Here is a 20,049-nt window from a genome sequence, read left to right as displayed (position 1 = left end):
AGGATACGCCATATGCTTTGCGTGTGAATTGCTTTTACGCACACTGTATAATAAAATGTTTTTGAATTTCAGAGCGTTTGGATAATAAATACAGAAATCTACACTATATTCAAATTTTATATTCAGTCAATTTTGTAAAAACCCTTCAAAACTCGTAAAAAGAAAAAATCTATTTTAGATCTATTTTACGGTAGAAATGTTCTTTAAACTTAAATCATTTAAGTTACTGAAAAAAATATCAAGTGTATCATTTTAATTAATTAATTTTTTAAATTTTAATTAGTTTTTAGCAGTGGAAGAACTTAAAAAATGTCCATATGTCCGCCCGTCCGTCTGTATGGATTTTTTTTTTTGCTTCTATTCCACAAAACTTGGTGTATTATATAAACAAAAAACTATTGATTGGTAAAGACAGGTATATATAATAATAAAAATATACATTGCCACCAAAAAACATTTTCAAAATTTGGTCCAGGACGATTAGAAGCTGTGAAAACAATTTCAAAAATAGACGCAATTAATTAATTTTTTAAATATTTTTTACACACACATACAGACACATATAAATGTATTTACATATTGTGTATTGATCAAATAATTAAATAAACATTGCAGTATTTATATAATAAAAGAAAACAATTTATATAATGAAAAAATATGTATTCATAATAGCAATTTATATAATTAAAAAACACTTTTTCATTCATATTTTTAAATTATATTATCTAGATACTCCTGAATAATAGCAATTTATAGAATTTAAAAAAAAAATATATAGGGAAGAGTGATGCAGAGTTGAATACTTTTTTATTTCGGTTTCTAGTTTCACGTGGTTACATGAAAATTGAAAAATAATTATACAATTTTTTAGAACTTGTGGAAGTAGTGGTCCTGCTTTGTATACATTTTTTTTTGTAATTTCATTGCGTAGTTCTGAACGTGTGTGTGTATATATATATTGTGTATTGATCAAATAATAGAATAAACATTGCAGTATTCATATTGCTTGTTACTTATTATTATTTATAAATTAATATTTAAATTTACAAAATTATAAATAGTCAAGCATATTTAATACATAATTTTATAATGGTTTTTAATCGAAGGAGGTAAAACAATCGATCGAACTGCAATATTATAATATTTTTTAAGTACAACTTATAAGTACTACAAATATATATTAGAATTTGGAAGATCAAAAGAAGTAAATTATGGTAATCTTTCATGAAATTATCATTAAATAAGAATTTGAGATTACAAAATAAAGATTACAAATTTAATAATTGACTTCTTGATGTAGAAGAAAATAAAAATGCAACAAGATTCGAATTAGAAAAGAATATTAAAAGAATCCCACAAGAATTGATCTGTAATAGTGATTTGACCACAGAAATTTTTGGCCATAAAATTGACACAAATGATTCATCTTTAAGAAACGAAGTAATTTTAGCACCTTTAAATTACAATATATTAAAAATTGATGAAAATATAAAAATTAATGGAAAAAGCTTTGTTTTTTATAGTGATGATAAAATTAAAAGTGAAAATGATTACAATGAATTATTAACGTAATATCAACTGAATTTTTGAATTCGTTGTCACCAAATGGTTTACCACCAAATAAATTAATCTTGAAAAAGGGGCAATAATTAGTTGTTTAAGAAATTTAGATATGGATAGCGGTTTTTGTAATGGAACATTGTTTTAAAAATATTAAAAAATATTTATTAGTTTGAGAAATCATAACTGGTAAGTATTCTAGTAAAATCGTCTTCTTGCCACGAATCAATCTATTATTAAATGAAATACCATTTCATATGATAACAGGACAATTTATGATAAGATTAAATTTTGCTATGACTTTAAATAAAACTTAAGGTTAATCTTTTGACAAAGTTGGAATCTATTTATAAACTCCAGTATTCAGTTGTGGTCAATCATATGTTGCTTTATGAAGAGCGACATCGAGAAATAACATTTTTTTTATTTTTTTTTTATCCGGAGAGTTAGAGAAATACTTGATGCACGTACGCTGTTATCTCGCCCATGTTCTGCTTGTTGCCAAGCATCGTTTCGACTACAGTCTCGGGCGTGAACGCCTCTATCGTCAGCTACAGTACTCTATACTTTTCAGCCCAGTGAGGGCAGTCAAAGAACGTGTGTCTCACATCGTTCCGTTTGTCACCGCATTACTTACATCCCGGCGTTGTCACCCTGTTCATCGCGAATAGGTAGCTCCTAAAGTATCCGTGACCGAAGAAAAACTGGGTATCGTAAAAGTTGACCTCTTCCCATTTCCTGTCCACCCCCGGACCTACATCTTTTATGAGGGTTCTAGTCCATCTAGCCTTTGGGCAATCGGTCCACCTAGACTGTCAATTGCGCATTGTTATTTCTCTTTTTTTCGCGGTAATCGAGATGCTACTCAACGCTAAGCGAGCCTCGTAGATCCGCTTGCGTTCGATCGTAAAAAGATCCACGGGGATTACCCCTGCAATTACCATCGATGCCTCGGCAGCAACCGTCTGGTAGGAGAATGCTATTCTAAGGGCCCCCCTTCGCTGTACCGCCATAATATTTTTCTGATACTTATTCATAGTCATAGCTTCAGCCCACACCTCTGCTCCATATAACAGGATAGAGTTAGTGGTCGCCATAATTAACCGCCTAACTGTTGGCCTAGGTCCACGAACGTTAGCCATAAGTCGGCAAAATTGCGCTATCCTAGTCGTAGCTTTTTTACGGACGCGATCTAGGTGTTCCCCGTAGTCCAGATTTGTGTCTAGAGTTATTCCTAGATACTTGGCTGACGGCCGAGTTGAACGCGTTTTTACGTCCAATGTTACTAGAATCACAATGTCTCTAGTCGCATCTCTAACTTCTTCTACTTTCTTTATTGTGTCTATTACCTCTCTAACTGCCCCTATGATGGATCGCTCTTTTCTAAAGCCATACTGTTTATCGGAAAGGTCTCCCGCTTCGCGTACCGCCATTAATATTCGCGGTTTAACCAGTGCTTCCCCCGTCTTTCCCATTGTGTCTAAAAGACTTAGTGGCCTATAGAATATGTCTGTATCCGCTTTTTTTCGGTTTTTTAATCAGTACGAGTCTCGCTCTTTTCTACCGCGAGCTAAAAACTCCCTGCACCAGGCACTGGTTGTACATCCCCAAGAGCAGCTCAGGCCGTCGCGAGGCGATGATCCTGAGCATTTCCGAAGGGATGCCATCCAGTCCCGGTGCCCTGCCACTCTTAAGGGACGAAGTTGCCGCGATGAGTTCACCTTCTGTAAAAAAAGTATCTCGTCTGCCGGTATTTTTGCCGCATCTGTCTGGAGTCTGATGGGGTGTGTGGGAAACAGCCCATCGATTACTTTTTCCATCGTTTCAGCTTCCATAGGTTCCGTGCATTTCATTTCGGTCATCTTTCGTGCAACAATCGCGTATTCATCGCCAAATGGGTCTTTCTCAACGTCGTCGACGATCTTTGTCCAGCAGCGGCGCTTACTATCTTTTATCGCGTCTCTGAGAATTTTTCGCGATTCGTCCTGTCTTTTGCAAAGGTCCTGGGCTTCAGTCCTTTTCTGTTTCCAAGCTCTTTGAGCCCTTCTTCTAGCATGGAAATTTTCTTTGCTAAGCTCCGCAATGTCATCTGTCCACCAGTACACCGGTCTTCTCTGGTGGCTGGTAGACACCCTGGGCATGGTCGCATAGCAAATCTCAGTAATCAGATGAGTACTTCTCTCTACTATAGTCTCTGCTCTTTCGCGTTCGCCTAATTCGTGCTGGATCCCGTTGGATGGGAGGTTCGCACTTTAAATTAACTCCGCGAGTGTCTCTCGGTTCATGCGTCGGGTGTACAGTTAGCGACCACTAATATATATATATTAGTGGTCGCTAACTGTATATTCTTTCATGAATCTTCAGTCTCTTATGTTGCGGATCGTCATTTCGCTTGCGAAGGTTACATCCGGTATGAATTCCCTAAAGCCTGTTCTACGGTAGGTAGTGGTATTACCCTCGTTCGCTACTATCAAGGTCAGCCTGGCTGCCATCTCGCGGATAGCTCTGCCTCATTCCGTGGCCCTCGTGTTGAAGTCTGCCCTGATCACGATTTTCCCGGGGACCTCACTAATAGCGTCCTCCAATGCCCCTAGTTTCCTTGTAAAGTCGGCGGCAGTTAAGTTTGGTGACAGATATACGCTGAAGAATGTTATGCGACCCATCCTTCCCTTTACGTAGTCTTCTTCCTTACCCGTATTCGCCAACCCGCACCCGGACACCCAAATAGCGGCAGTTTTTTCGTCGTTTGACACCCAACAGGGTGGGTCTAGGTTTTTGTATTGTTCTCTGATCAGTAGGACGTCCACTTTCTGCTCCATAACGTATTGGGGTAGCAGATCATGTGCGAGCCTACTTCTGTGCAGGTTTTCTTGGAGTATCCTTGCCATTATCTTTGGTTCTTCCTTGCGTTTAGAGCCGTCCGGAAGATTGCGCACGCTCAAGTGCCTAGAGTGTGCATCGTCCTGTCCTTAGGCGTCTTGGCGTCTTTGCAAAGAAAACACTTTATCTGTTGGGTCGGCACATTGCATGCCGCCTCTCTATGTCCACCCGCACCACACTTCCAACAGCTAGTGCTCCTGTTAGGACCTTTGCATTTGGCTTTCACTTGCATGTAGCCAAGGCAACGGTACTATCGCGTGACGCTCGCTCACACCCACACTCGGCAGTTTACCCAACCGATGCGAATCTTTCCCTTTTTGAGCAGGGAAGCGGTCTTAGTCTGGTCCAATCCAATTACTGCCATCCTCTGCTCTTTCGTGTTTGGCTCGAACAGATAAATTTTGACATCCTCTTCGCTATAGTACGTCACGGCGGCGATAGCACTGTTGACCTCTTCCTTTGTCGTAAGTCCATCGTTATCTCTGATCTCTAGTGTTTTTTGGAGATCTTGTTTTCAATCGTGCCTACTTGTCGGATTGCATCTTGGATAGCTTTTTTCAATGACTTCATTTTGTCGTTGCTTTTACCTACCCCTACTAAAACGCCACCTTGTCTTGTTTTACAGACGAACTTGACCTTCGTACTCAGTTCTTCTGGATTTACCTGCGCCTTCATCTGTCCCAGAATGTCAGCGTAGGTTTTGTCCTTCTCTGGTTTTATAAGAATAGCATCCGACCTTTGACGTTGAACTTTTTCTTCTTTCTTTTCCGGTTGGGTTTGCCCCAGTTTTTTCTGCTGTTTCTTTTTTGCCTTCCTGCCGGCAGCTACTTTCCATTGTGTCTGACCATGAGAAGTTTATGCATCACTTTCGCTGTCCTTACTTGTTGAGGGTGCACTGTTTACTTCCTTCTTGTCTTTTTTCGCAGGGGTACCGCCGCCTCCGTCAGATGGTACTTGTGCCCTCTTCTTCGACTTCGCCGATTTTTGAGACTTTGCATTGTCCGCTCTAGGTTGTTGAAGAGGCTGCCTCTTTACAGCATCCTCCATCTTGTCAAGAAGCGTAACAGCTTTGATCAACATTGATCCTATTAAGGGTAATCCATTTTTAATCTTGAAGTTTACGCCCTTTTACTTATCCAGGGTTTTGGTCATTTCCCTGGTAATATCTCTCACATCCCTTATCTTGTCACGCAAACTGGCATGGGCTTGTAGCCATTCCCTTGTGGTCTGGCTCTCGTCGCCTACCGTTCCACTCTCGTATCGGTATCCTGCAGCACTCATGGCGCTACCTATACTGGTACTGCTGCTTGATTTGTAGATTGAATATCCACCGTCTTGTGTTGTTAACACCCTTAAGGTTTCAACTTTCAGGTTCTCCTGTAAGTTTCATCATGACTTAGTTTGTGGTTCCCATATTAGAAGCATTTTTCTTCATCTTGGCTCTTGGCATCTATGTATCCGACCCCCTGAATCCCCCCGTCAATGGGGGCAGCTGAAATGGCCCCAACACATGACCGTAGGCGGTGCCAGACTGGGTTCATCATGTCAGGGTTCGCTATCGCACTAGCCCACCTCCACTCTCTTGAGCCTCCCACTCCGAACAAAGGTGCTCGGCTCTCTGGAGAGTTTCCGGCGGATGTCACACAATATCACGCACTCGCTCGAGCCACTTGACCGATACTAGATAGGTAACCGGCCTCCCGTCTTGCTGTCAGCGGGAGCCAAAGATGGTTTGGGTCACCTCGGCACGAAACCGTAGGTCTTAGAGAGACCGTTAGATCGCCTCTCCAGCCAGGATCTCCTTTTGGCAGCTTACAGGTCACACCGCACGGCAAACGCAGCGCCAGATTTGGTCCACGGAGCATATTTTATTTCTGCTCTACCTTCCGAGGTGTGTACCTCGGCGAGCACTCCCCCATCCGCCACCTGGGGGACGCGCCATATACGGGGTGTTTCCCCGCGTGGTCATGAATTTTATCATTCATTATTCAAGTGTGATATTTCAACTATTTTTTACATTATTTTCAATTATAAATTATGATATTTATAGTAGAAAATATTTACACAGTATATATAATCACAGTACATATGTGGGGGCTCCCGCTGTCCACCACCGGAGTCACCGCAGGAAGCAGCGCCTGATCCCCAGGCCTGACTTCGAGTGAGCAGCCGCTCCATCCGGCCACTGCCTCTCCCGCGGCGCCCCCTCCGAGCCGCCACAATGGGTGGCGAACTGGCGACGCGGCGAGGCTCGAGCGCCATGTTAGAGAGAACGCTCTGAACCGCCCGACAGGCAACGTCGCAGCGCCTCAGAGCAAAGAGAGATAGATAGATAGATAGATAACTTTATTAACGCCAATGGTCACATGACCGTATAGCGTATACCAAGCAGAATACGATAATCATATAAACATTTCAAATGGTTTCCAAAAAATTTCGCAATGTATCTAATAATTACAAGTAAAACAAAATATTTTCATCGCAGCTTAACAAATTTACAGCGGAGATTACGCTCTCCTCTTAAAGTTGACATAAGACGATAATTCTGTCTAAACTTACATCTAACTATAATTACTAATAATAAAGTCGACATTTACCTACTCAGACTACATAGTTCTGCTCAAGTGTATGTAAGTAGCTTAATAAGCTAGACTTAAACGAATCAAGTGTTTTACTAATCTTAATCTTATGTGGTAGGGAGTCCCATAATTGCATACCACGAATTGCAAACGAGCGTTTGTAAATTTCGGTAGTAGCTGTAGGGATCATAAAGACCGAAGTCTGAGTTCTCGCCGAACGGCGGATTTCCTCTGTAGGCTTAGGAAAAAGCTCTACAAGATAGATCGGCCGGTTACAAGTAAATAACTTATACATCTTAATCCCTAATAGATAATTTTACCTCTGATGCAGAGATAACCAATTCAACTTCTTGTAATATGGTAACAATGTTGCGTCTTTTTTCAATCTAAAGATAAACCGCACAGCCATATTACACAGACGCTGCAATTTAATAGCAAGATAATCAGTCAAATCCTGGTAGACTAGGCAGGCATAATCAAAATAAGGCATCAGAAGCGTATTTACTAGCTGGGTTTTCAATGCACTAGATAAGCAATGAGAGGTGCATCTTGGGTGGGGTTGACACAAGATAGGGCAGCGTGGAAGGCTTGCGTAGATGAGACGATGAACTTTCGAGTTCCAAATGCCATGTAAAAAAAAAAAAAAATGAACCTTAGATTCTGAATCACAGATAATTACATCGAGCCACGATTCTGAGTGCTCACGATGATGTGTAGCTCCGAATGGAACAAGAAATAGCGAGTGTTCAAGAACCAATTTACGGAGGTTCTCACCATAAAACTCGTTAACCAAAAGGTTAGAGTTTAAATCACCAGCTAGGACTAGATTACTAAATAAATGCGATACTGTTTGCAGACTCGTGAAAAACTTAACTAACGTCTGACCCTTTGGGCGACGATAAATTGAGCCAAATAATAACTTCTGCTTGCCTTCGATACTCAGAAGCAGATGTTCTGTTTCGTTTAAACTGTCGATTTGGGGTGCATCAATTACAGAAAAATCTAGGTCATCACGTATATAACATTCAACACCTCCACCCTGAATATAGTCACAAGGCATTTCTTGAGTAACATTAATACGCTTATGCGATTTGAGTCCTCTGTCGTTACGTACAAAATTATAGCCAGTAATATTAAAATTAGAGGATTCATGTAGGGGCGTAAGCCATGTTTCGGAAATGGATAAAATATCAATTTGCAAGTTAATAATAAATGCCTCAATATCAACAAAATTAGCTTTAATAGAATTTGCATTTAGCTGGGCTATGCGTAACGTATACGATACTAGTTTTGACTCGTTCTCAATATCGGCAATTGACAAACAGCTTGTGTTATTATATTTATTTGGCTCGCGTGGTTTATGTCATTGCAGTGTTTCAATATCTCGCTCAGTTACTATATTTATTATCTCAGGCTTGTCATCCTTACGCACTAACACATTATCATCATGAATCCATACATATTTGTAGCCTAATGAACGAGCCTGATTTTTGGCAGCACGATACAAGTTATAAGCATAAGGCGACAGCATTTCATAGAAATTTATTATCGATCTCCTCCATTCGGGTACAAATCGCGCATCTTTAAAACACCACGAGAATGTTTAACCTTAAGGACATTGTCGCGTACACAGAGGGATTTAAACTCGATAATATACGAGTACGTGCCTATGCCTTGTGACTGGCCATTTGAGCTAACAGTCTCCCGCGCGTGTCTAGATTTGATCTCCTTGCAGCTGTACACGTCTGATAACTCAGAGTCTAAACTTAATTCACGGAACATTACAGTTGTTAGGTCTAACAAAGGGATCTGGCAATTTAATGGTATTCCTGTGACCTTAATTTCAAATTTCGCATTTCCCCTCGCCTGTCAATTCTTTAAGCCCGTAAGTTCAGTACGTAATGTTGCATTTTTGCCTCCAAATCTTGCAAACGCTTGCTATGCCCTGAGATATCTACAAGTAACTTATCGACTTTTTCGTTGAGGTTATTCGGTGTCGCAGTTAAATTGCCTACATTCGAATTCGCAGAGGCCACTTGACGAAAAACAGCGGCAAGCTTGTCATCTATCGAAAGAGTACTCCAATTTTCTGGTACCTCCATAGCGCAATTTACAACCGCAATGTCTTGGCTAGAACAATTTAAAGTACCTGGTTGTGTGTCTAAGACCGTGCTATTACTGAGCGAACTAACGTCGTGAAACGAATCGGTGTTTAAATCTCTAGCGTTGTCAAAAGCAGAGTCACGATTATAAGATTCGGTAGAATTTTCACGCTGAGCAATGATCTTATTTAGACTATAAAATGTCGCTTGACAACAGTGTTTACACACCTTCGCATTTACAAATCGTGCAAGACAGCCCTCGTGAAATGACAAGTTACAAGTGTTACAATTTATACTTTTGTTCGCTACATTATTTGAGCATCTCCTACACTTCGGCATTTAGAGGGTGATAAATGCTTACGTAAGCAAATTATAGTAAAACCCGATGAAATAATGACAATAGATAATTGTTTCGCCTAATTTCTAACGAATAAAGAGCGCAGGTTAACAATAAAACTAATTAGATATAAGAAACGCCTTTGTCAACGTATTACGCTTGAGCAAGCGCACGCAGCGTCGTTTCGCCGCCTCTACGAGCGGCCATTTTTAGCATCGAGCAGCGGTTCGCGCGCGTCCTGCTGGCTCCGCTGCCGCCCATCGCGCGCCAGCAAGAGGCCCGCACAGACCGCCACGCCGCGGCGCTTCGAGCATATCAGGCTAGCTCGCGCTCAGCCTTGCGGGCAGCCGCGCGTCGCGCTCTGAACTTCTCCGCGCTCGATTCTTCCAGCGATTCAATGCTACACAGCCCGCCACGGGAGCGCCAAGGCCTCGCCGCCGGCCAAATCATGACCCAAGCGCAGCAGAACATAGAGCAGAACGCTCCGCTGCTCGCTGCGGGCAATAACGAGCCGCCCCCCGGCGGGCTCCGGCCGTGCGGCGCGCGAACCGACGATAACGACCGCACGCACGTCGTCGAAGCGGTCTCGAAATGCACCCTTCCATCATACTGGAGTTTTAATCCGAGGCTTTGGTTCGCACAGGCGGAGTCGGCGTTCCTGTCCAGCCGGATCACCAACGACAGGAGCCGCTACAACCTCCTCGTCGCTCACCTGCTACCGGACGTGGCGCAGGAGGTCTCAGACATTATCCTGGCGCCTCCAGCGGAGCAGCGGTACGACACCCTGAAGGCGGCGGTCCTGTAGCGCCTCGCCGCGTCGGCCGACCAGCAACTCCATCAGCTGCTCAACGAGGTGCAACTCGGCGACCGCACGCCTTCCCAGCTGCTGCGCTACATGCGGCGTCTGGCCGGAATGGCCATCACCGACGAGGCTCTGCGGGTTAAATGGCTCGACCTGCTGCCAGCCCAAGCCAGCCGCATGTGTCGCGTGCTGAAGGCGACCTCGCTGGAGGAACTCGCCGCTCTCGCCGACGAGCTCATGGCGCCGTGCGTGCCAGTCAGCGCGGTTTTGCGCCCCAGCTCACCTACATCGAGCGGCATCGCATCCGGGAGCAGCACACCGTTGCCCCAGCACGAAATGGCTTCACTTCGCATCGCTATGACGCAGGTTACTACTATGCTCCAGCAGCAGTCGCTCGTGCTCCAATCCATCGCCTCCACCCTCACGTCGAGCCAGCAACAACAACAGCAACAACAACAGCAGCAACGACAGCAGCAGCGACGTGGCCGCTCCCGCACGCCCGCCAGCCAGCGCCAAGCCCGCACCACTTCACCAGCGCTGCACGCCGCAAATCCAGCATGGTGCTGGTACGGAGCGCAGCAGCCGACGGAGAAGGCCTCACCTCGCCAAGCGAGGTTCTTATTAGAACATCTATATCTAGTAATTACGATAGTCCAATCCTGTCATAGGCAGAGAGCAAGTTTTATTTATGCTATAATCTAAAATTTATCACGAATTATTATAGTTTGAAATAAAATATATACTGTGGGTCCAAAAAAACCCTCACGATGACGGGATGTCAACTACAAAAAGTATCGTATATAAATCAAATTTGCCGCTAAAAAATCATATCTTCTTGTAGATATTGTTCAGATGCCAGGATGACTCCTTAACTGACGAAATATCGTCTACAAGAAAGAGCATCAAATATAACTCCAAATATACCAAAAAACTTGTTCATATATCATATTGTTTGAATTGTCCTCATCATGATTATCCTCAGCATCATTTGATCTGGACCATATCCGGAAATTTTCATTTAGCATTTTTATACATCTTAACTTGTACTATTAGTCTACAAAAAAATATTACGATTTTCTTTTTTGAATAAGAGATAAGTATGTTTGTACGTACGTACGTACGCTACTTTGCTAATGTTTATTGTTAATGTTTGCAAAAACAAATTATTTAATAATTACATTTTTTAAGATGAATTTAGGCGTTTATATGCAAAGATTACAATCGATGTTGAAAAATTAATTTTTGCAGAATATTTTTACGAAATATAGGGATATTTACAGAAAACATCATTTTCCAATTAAAGAATTTCAATATTATGTAGATATCATGCAAAATAATTATTAGAAAATAATACGCTAGAAGATAATACATTGCAAGAGAAATATACTAATGATTTAGAGAATGAGAATTTTTAAGTGAAAAAGGACTGCGATGAAGTACTTTTTTATGGTAAATGAGCATAAAAATTAAAATAAAAGTTAAATTACATAATTTTATATATCCGTTATTTGCAAGAAATATCCATAAGCGCTTTGCGTTTTTAGTTATATTTTTAATAAGTATCTAAATCCACCCATAATGTTGATCTAGCACGACTAACCAAAACCATATTTAATGTGGGTTGAATAGCACAGCAATATCTTCAATTGATTGTGCGATATTTTGCGGACAAAACTCCACACCTAGCACCAGAAAATGTTACTTATAAGGATCGATGGTTATGTTCTCCGTGAGGTATTAAGATCACGGTTGCTACGAAAATATCGGATTAATTAATGAATACGAGAGATTATCGGTGAATGTATCTGTTTAATAATCGTAATTCACAATGGACTGATTGTGTGAAAGAGAGAAACGCGTGTTACAGTGTCCTCGGAGAATGTGCGTTCTCAGTATACGATCCTATCTGTCGTTTCCGAATCAAAACTACCAGTCTAGTGCTGGATCAAGAGTCGTGGAATCGAGAGTAAGCGCCCGCATTAACTCTCTTTTATAAACTCTCCGGGTGGTATGATTTTTACCCGCGCAATCGCCCAAAATCGTGAAAGAGAGGGTGTGTTGATCCGAAAGAAATTGGCTTGCATTATAACTAGCAATGCTATATACGTGTGAGTATTCACACGCGACAATAAAACAAAAACATACGCGTTCTCCTCGACGACACCACTGACCCGCAAAATCGCAAAGAACGTGGGGGTTGGCGAGCGAAGCAAGCAGAAGGGATACCCCCTACTGTATTATTACATGATGTTGTTATTTTAATAAAAATTGAGATTAAATTGAATTAAATTGAGAGTTTTCTAAAATTAACAGTGTACAGAATAAATTCGTAAATATATTTTTCAAATGATGTATGAAAGAAACATAGACTACATTCTTTTAGGTAATGAATATTTTCAAATAAGAACATATATTTGTATTTAATTTCAGATAAGGATATATAGGTACTTGTTCAATTTTAAGTAATGAATGGATAATTTTCATTTGAACTTTTGATCTTTTTTATTTATCAACTTGTCAATCAATTACAATCGTCGAGAAACTAAAAGTTACGTACTTATCATAAAATATTATATTTTACATATAATTTATGTCAATTTAACAATTTTATTTATTTAATAACAAAATATTTTTTTTCTTATTGATCTAAGTACATTGTACATTATAAACAAAGTAATTGATTTTTAATTTTCAATAGTTAATGTTAACTGTGCAGTTATTCATGTATATTACTTTCTGTGTCGTAACATTTCAATTCAATTGTGATACCGTTGAGGCTTTGACTTTCGCTGTCTTCAAAGGTGGTGACTTAGATACATCAGACACTTCAGTAGTCGTTTCTTCGGTTGAATGAATGTGTACTTTTTGTAAAAGTGGCGATAGACACTTCTGGTCAGATGTTGTAACTTTCTCTGATTTCTTTATGACAAACTGAATTTTTAACGTAGCCCTGTGCAGCCTTATCAGACTGTCAACCTCCAAGATGTTTTGAGTCCATCATCGTTCCACCTACATTTGACAACAATGTAGCAGACGTTCTTCTTAAATCATGTCCAGTATAAGCACTCGTGTCCTCCAAATTCAACCAGATTGCAATTTCCTTAGGAACACAACAAATCTTGTTCTTACCAATTGACTGCTTCGTGCACTTTTGCTTCTGGTAATTCAGAAAGAAACGATCAGTTTTTACTTCTTTAGGACCTAGACTTTGATATTTCTTGACAATAATACTAATCTTCTTATTGATGGTGAATTGTCCAGGTTTGTTGTTTTTTGTACTTGGTATATCTACTAAAAGTAATGAGTTTACATCTTTGATATGCTGTATTAAAACTTGAACCAGCTCATCACTGCGACAATATCCCATCAATCCAAATACCATTATAACCGGTAAGCATTTTAAACGTCATGTATAAATAATAAATATTTAAACCTATAACAAAGCAATTATACGTATAATTGATGGTTCTCTACTAACCTTATTCGCAAGGTGAATTTCATCTGAAGCCTCAAACAAATGTTTGTGAATATCCTCTGCACTGAACACTTTAGCTTTCTTTGATGTATATCCAACTGCATGCTTCTTCAGTTTTGCTGTAAGCCCATGAAATTTACTGACGTCAATATTCTCCTTAATTTTGATCATACTTTTTAGCATTAAGCAAATAGACTATGTTGTCGTTGGTTTATATTTGTCTACAATTTCTTGAAAAAAAAACTAGCAGACAATTTTCTTAAGTAATAGCTTTCTTAAAAAATTTTCATTGAACAAAGTCTTCGTAGCTTTTCTCATATTTTTTTTTTTTTATTTATCAGGCAGTACATTCTCTATAGCTGTGTACACATTAACTCTTCGTCACTTTCTGAGATCGACATTTTATATCGATTACTTCTGAACAAACAAAACACAAATCAAACAACAATCGCTAATGTTTATTGACATCAAATCTCGCATCGGAGCACATGCTGTTAGATTAGTGTATATATAGTCATAAAAGCGTAACTGCGCATGCGTGAGTTTCGACTAATGTCGAGGTAAAAAAGGCGCGGATATTTGAACTTAAATTTCCAACTGCGTTGTGCGACCAACGGCTTGAAATGCACGATCTTCTACCAAACTTTTACGCATAAAAAAAGTCCTTTTTATGCCCTTGTTGGAAAAAACACGGTGTGCAACATGGAAATGAAAGCTATGTCAGTCTCGGGTGAGATTTTTTAGCACTCGTCTACGTCTTTGGCGCCTTCGGTGCCCTCGACTCTGACTCGTGCTGAACACCTCACCCACGCTTTACATAGCTTATTTTCTCCCCTTGTTGCACAATGTACTATTGTTTTATGGCTTGCCTCTTAAGTCGATAATTATCTCTAAATTCTGGGCAAATCAAGAATAAAAAATTTGAGAGCCGCAAAAAGCTAACATATGCGATCATGTCAAGCTAAAGCTCTTATGTTCTATTCCGGTGCCAATCTTGGTGCGTGAATGCAATGCTGAGGCCGTCACCACCTATCGGCAATGCGCAAACTACGATAGATCTATTCTATTGTTCTGATTGATTCTATTGTCCATTGGCAATAGAAAAGTACATAAGAGCATAGTTTTTTGCAGCTCTCATATTTTTTATTCCTGATTCGCCCAGGATGTCAATATAATTATCGACGTATTCTACTTAGCCGTACTAAGTCATCAAATTTTATTTAATGATGTCATACTATCTGATTAAAAGAATTAATAGATAGCTAATGCATATTAGCATGATAATAGTGCAAAATGTCTAGTTTAACAAAACAACTAATGTACTCGAAGCCACAATGAGTGTTCCAATGGGTTTATTTTTAGTTTAGTTTTGTTGAACAAGGCATTTTGCACTATTATCATGCTAATATGCACAATATCTATTAATTTCTCCAATAAGATAGTATCACATAATTAAATAAAAATTGATGACTTGGTACGGTCAAGTAAAATGAAGTTCACTGCATGCATATTATATAAATTTAGAATAGATAGTGGAGTAAAATTGTATTAAATTTAACAAATTAAAATATTAATAAAATCAATCTGATTTATTTAGCTGCTAATTATTCTATACTCTTAATCTCAAATTAGCCTGCGGCAGATATTTTGAAAAGTTAGCGGTTCTTTAGCCACGTTCTTTTCTAAGTCTAAATGTATTAGTGAATTTGAACCGTTAATTTTTGTACCAGGGTATAGAAATCATAGAAATCCCAAAAACACTCCCTGCAGGATTACTTGACATATTATTTGACACTACATTATTTTCTACAAAAATCACTGCATGTTTTTCTACAGAAAATCGATAAAAAATACATTAAATTCTGCAGAGTACATGTGTGACTAATTACAGGTTTTTTTGCATGATTTTCTGCTTGTCATTTCCGTACGGGTTTTATTGAAAGAAAAATATATAGAACAATATGCAGAACAATATGCACAATGAATGAAATGATAAAAATGTCTTTTACTAAATTTCTTTTACACATATCATTATCAAAATCGAGTTAAGAACAATAGCTTTAAAAAAATTTTAAATATAGATTCATACATAAAAACATGCGCAATTTCATGCACAAATTACGCGAAAATAGGTAATCCACTATACAGGCATATAGTATAACATGCATAATCGTATATAGTGCATTGTGCGAACAATAATGCAGACAGTAGTACATAAACATACACTGATTTTTATATAGATACTTCTGCCTATAAATGCACAGAATTATGCAGTCATATATGCAGATTTGCATGCAGGCTTTTTTCGTAAGAATAGTTGTTCAATTACACTCATGATGTTCTGACTTAAATGTTCAAGTCGAGTGCCAACTTCGTTGTTTGGACAGTTCACCGGCGACCAATCACAAGAAGCAAGAAGTGATTGCAGTTTCTCTGCTTAATTAACTTGAAATCCCTACTTGTAAAACTGCTTATAGTAGGAGATTCTATGGTTTAAAAGTTAATCCTAACGTCAATAATATTGTGCTTGCTTGGGAAAGTCGCGACCAAATTGTTTGCACTCAACACGATATTGTCGTCATCAGTAAGATCAAATCAATCCGTGTGTGAGAATTTTCAACATGGTCCGTCGACCCATGGTTTACTAATTTTAAATTTAATTCACAAGCAACTTCTCAAAAAAATTCAGCATTGCTAGTGGTCAACAGCATGTTAGCATTCAGATCCTCCACAACGATCCTACAATCGTATCTCATAGAATATTTTCGCGAATTGTTAGTGAAATCTGCATTATCAGAAAGAAGGATACCTGGTGGTCGGTAGAGCAACAAAAATGGGTGCATGGTGCCTTGTTGAATGCTACACATTGAGTACTCCAGAATACTTAGTTTTCAACAAACACAGTAGTGTAGCTTTATAGTTGTTCCAGATATACAGAGCATCGCCTTCACCACGCTTATTTCTATCTTGCCTCATAATCCAATACCCCCCTATCCGAACGAACACGTCGTCGACCTCATGCCCGAATCGCGTCTTAGCAACGCCGAAGAGGTGATACGGGGGACAAGCAGTTTCCAAGAATTGACGGAACATTCCCTCATATGTGCATAGAGGGAGGCAGCATTGAGAGCAGCTGCTCCCAATGTTCCGCCGCGTACTCTCTCATTTTCCTCCATTCTAGTCAATTCTGGTTGAAAATCACGGTCGACAGAGCATCTACTACTAGCGGACCTGCATAACTGCTCACGCATTCAGTTGTTACAGCATTAATACTGATAGTCGAGGAAATGAAGCAATGGATTGTCGATTTTTTGAGCAGTAAGACGGATCGTAATGCGGTTTTTTCCATTCGATTCGTCAGAGCGTCAGAAAATTTTGTGACCTAGTGTGATTAATTACTTTTTTGAAAATGCATTATTGCATAAATAATAAGCATTTTAAAATTGCTTTGCGAGGAGACAATAAACAAAAAATTTACAACTCGGTAAATATTGATGTAAATGAGACTAGTTTTGCTACTCGGGGTTTTTGGGGTCGCTGAATACGAATATGGCAACGGCAACGGCCTCCGAGGTACCTGGTGCCCAAGGTAGACCGCATGAACGTCGTTCCCGAGAATTTTACGGAAAATTGTAACATAGCGATAAGAAACTCGTTACTCGGGGGTTTTCGAGGTTGCTGAACACGAATATAGCAACGGCAAGATCCTTCTGCGTACCTATCCAAAACAACATATTTATGTTCAGTGGTCCAAGAAATCCCTAAGTAACGTATTTGACTTAATTACTATCGAATTTCCACAAAACTTCAGGAAACGACGTTGACACTATCTACCCTACATACAAAGTACCTCTGGGAGCGTTGCCGTTATGATATTCGTGTTCTGCGACCTCCAAAACCTCCGAGTAGCAAAACTGGACGCATTTCCATGAATATTTACCGAGTTGTAAATTTTTTATTTAGTGCATTTTAAAAAAAGTAAGTAATCACATTAGGTCACAAAATTTCCTGACGCTCTGACGAATCGAATGCAAAAAACCGCATTACGATCCGTCTTACTGCTCAAAAAATCCACAGTCAGTCCGTTTTTAGTGCTTTATTTCCTCGACTATGATATATCTACACTATATTGAAATTTTATATTTGGTCAACTTTGTAAAAACTCTTCAACACTGATAAAAATAAAAAAAAATTCATTTATTTTACGGTAGAAATATTCTTTGAACTTAAATCGTTCAGGTCATAAAAAAAATACAGGGTGAGAAAACAAATTTTGAAGTCTAATATCCTTAAAACTAACTAGTATCATAAACAACCGAAAGAAAGGGATGAAGGTGCTATATAATTCTAAATAAATCTAAAATTTTATATTAGTTATTGCCTTTTTACTCCAGTTATCGCGTCACTTAGAAATACGATTCATAGTTGAGACGGCAAGCCCCACCTGGGAGATAAGAGAGCAGCAACAGATAACTTGCCAGGCGAAGGCAAGTTACCGATCGAGTGGCGCTAGTAGCCAAATGTAAATAGTCTACCTAAGCGCTGGTAGACGGTGTGCGAGCATGTAATACAGGAGAGAGGGAGTGACACGGGTATATAAAGAGCCCCGGAGCCAGCAGCGAGCATTAATGATCTGGCTCTCAACAGAGTCAGTGGCGAATGGTAGCTCTCGCTTCTTGCTCCAGTCTCCTTTATACCCAGGAGTCTATGAGCCCCAGACTGTCGAGGAGTATGTGTGCAGTCCACTCCCTTCTCCTGTAGGTTCTGAGATCTAGTATCGCGTGCGAATATAAATCAAGAGAATAAACGAGTATTACTTATAAATACAATATGACTTTAGCTCAACCTATTTATTAAATATTATCATCTACTCCTTTCCTCCCCCCTTCAGGTGTTTTACCGGATCAGGATAGCAGTACTCCATTTTTAGGTGAAGCTATCTGGTCACAGGCTCATAGTGAGATGGTAGTACCTCACACATTAGTCTGAAGCTGCCTGGATATCCTCTACTTATCCCCTTCAACACACACGCAGCTCTCCTCTAGTGGGCTTTCCACTTTAGAGAATAGGGAACACACACACACGTACACATGCTCACTCCCATACATCCGTATGAACATTTTCCAAAAACACCATTTTTCGACTAAAAATGCATTAAAACACACTTTCCATTTCTTTTTACACAAATTCAAAAAATTACTATTACAAGGCTTCCTTAGGAAGAAAGAAAGCAAAATCGTATTCAATTTCAATTAGTTTTTAGCAATAAAAGCGCTTAAAAAATGTCCGTCCGTCAGTTTGTCCGAATTTTTTTTTTTGCATTTATTTCCCCAAACTCGATGTATTTTATAACAGGTACATATGATATAGTATATTACACAAGAAGGGGCAAAAGTTGTCTTTTTCAAACGAGGATGATGATTGAGCACAAGTGGGAGTCGAGGGTACGGCAGACGTTTATGTCGATCAGTTTTTAAACGGCTTGGCGCATTAAGAAAATTGCCGTAGGCGATCAGCACTCGGCCATGACGCGTAAGAATATGCTTTTTTATAAGAAGCCACGTAGCTTCTTCTTGTCTGTAGTATTATGACGCTACTGCGCTTATGCGGACGAGCACGTGCATTGGCCTTAGCGTATTATACACATTCGCGCGAGCGAGTTTGTTTCTAATCGGCTTTAATATACGTTTGCTCTCGCGTATAACTGCGCGCGGTCTGATACAAGAGGGAGAAAGAGAATGAGTGAGTGAGTGATAACTAGTATATTTACGCCGTGACTTAAGGGCCGAATGGCGTGGAAACAATATATATATATATATATATATATATATATATATATATATATATATATATATATATATATATATATATATATATATATCATGATACAAAAAATTTTACAACGAATCACGATACGTATCTGGATATAAATTCCTTAATATCACATTGTCGTGGTTGAACATAGGCAAATTATTTTAACAAATCAATCAAGTATTCATCATGATCAGTTTAAGACACCATTCAAAATATTACAAAATAATTTCTCCCTCTCCCTGTATCGACAGCTAACATAACAATGTTCTCAAATATCCCAACTAGAATAATAAGTATTCTCAGTAGAGATCAAATCGTATTTTTTAATTGTTGAGTAGTTCGCATAATTGATGACCATAGCAAGGATTTATGTCATATATTTTTGAGGTAGAGTTAATAAGTATTTATGTAGACAAGTTTTAAATATACTCAAGGAACTACTAAGCCGAATTTTAACCGGTACAGAGTTTCAAAAATACACAGGTCGTATTGAAAACGAG

At 39.3% G+C, this 20,049-nt stretch overlaps 1 protein-coding gene across 6 annotated transcripts in view; it reads right to left on the bottom strand.

Moving 5' to 3' along the window:
- LOC116416881 (glutamate receptor ionotropic, kainate 2) overlaps nt 1-20,049 on the bottom strand; it is a 416,816-nt gene that overhangs the window by 108,406 nt on the left and 288,361 nt on the right. The window lies entirely within an intron of this gene.

The sequence above is a fragment of the Nasonia vitripennis genome (assembly GCF_009193385.2).
Source record: "Nasonia vitripennis strain AsymCx chromosome 3 unlocalized genomic scaffold, Nvit_psr_1.1 chr3_random0011, whole genome shotgun sequence".
Taxonomy (NCBI): Eukaryota; Metazoa; Arthropoda; class Insecta; order Hymenoptera; family Pteromalidae; genus Nasonia; species Nasonia vitripennis.
Note: the sequence above shows the minus strand (reverse complement) of the source record. Positions and strands in the feature narration are given on the sequence as shown.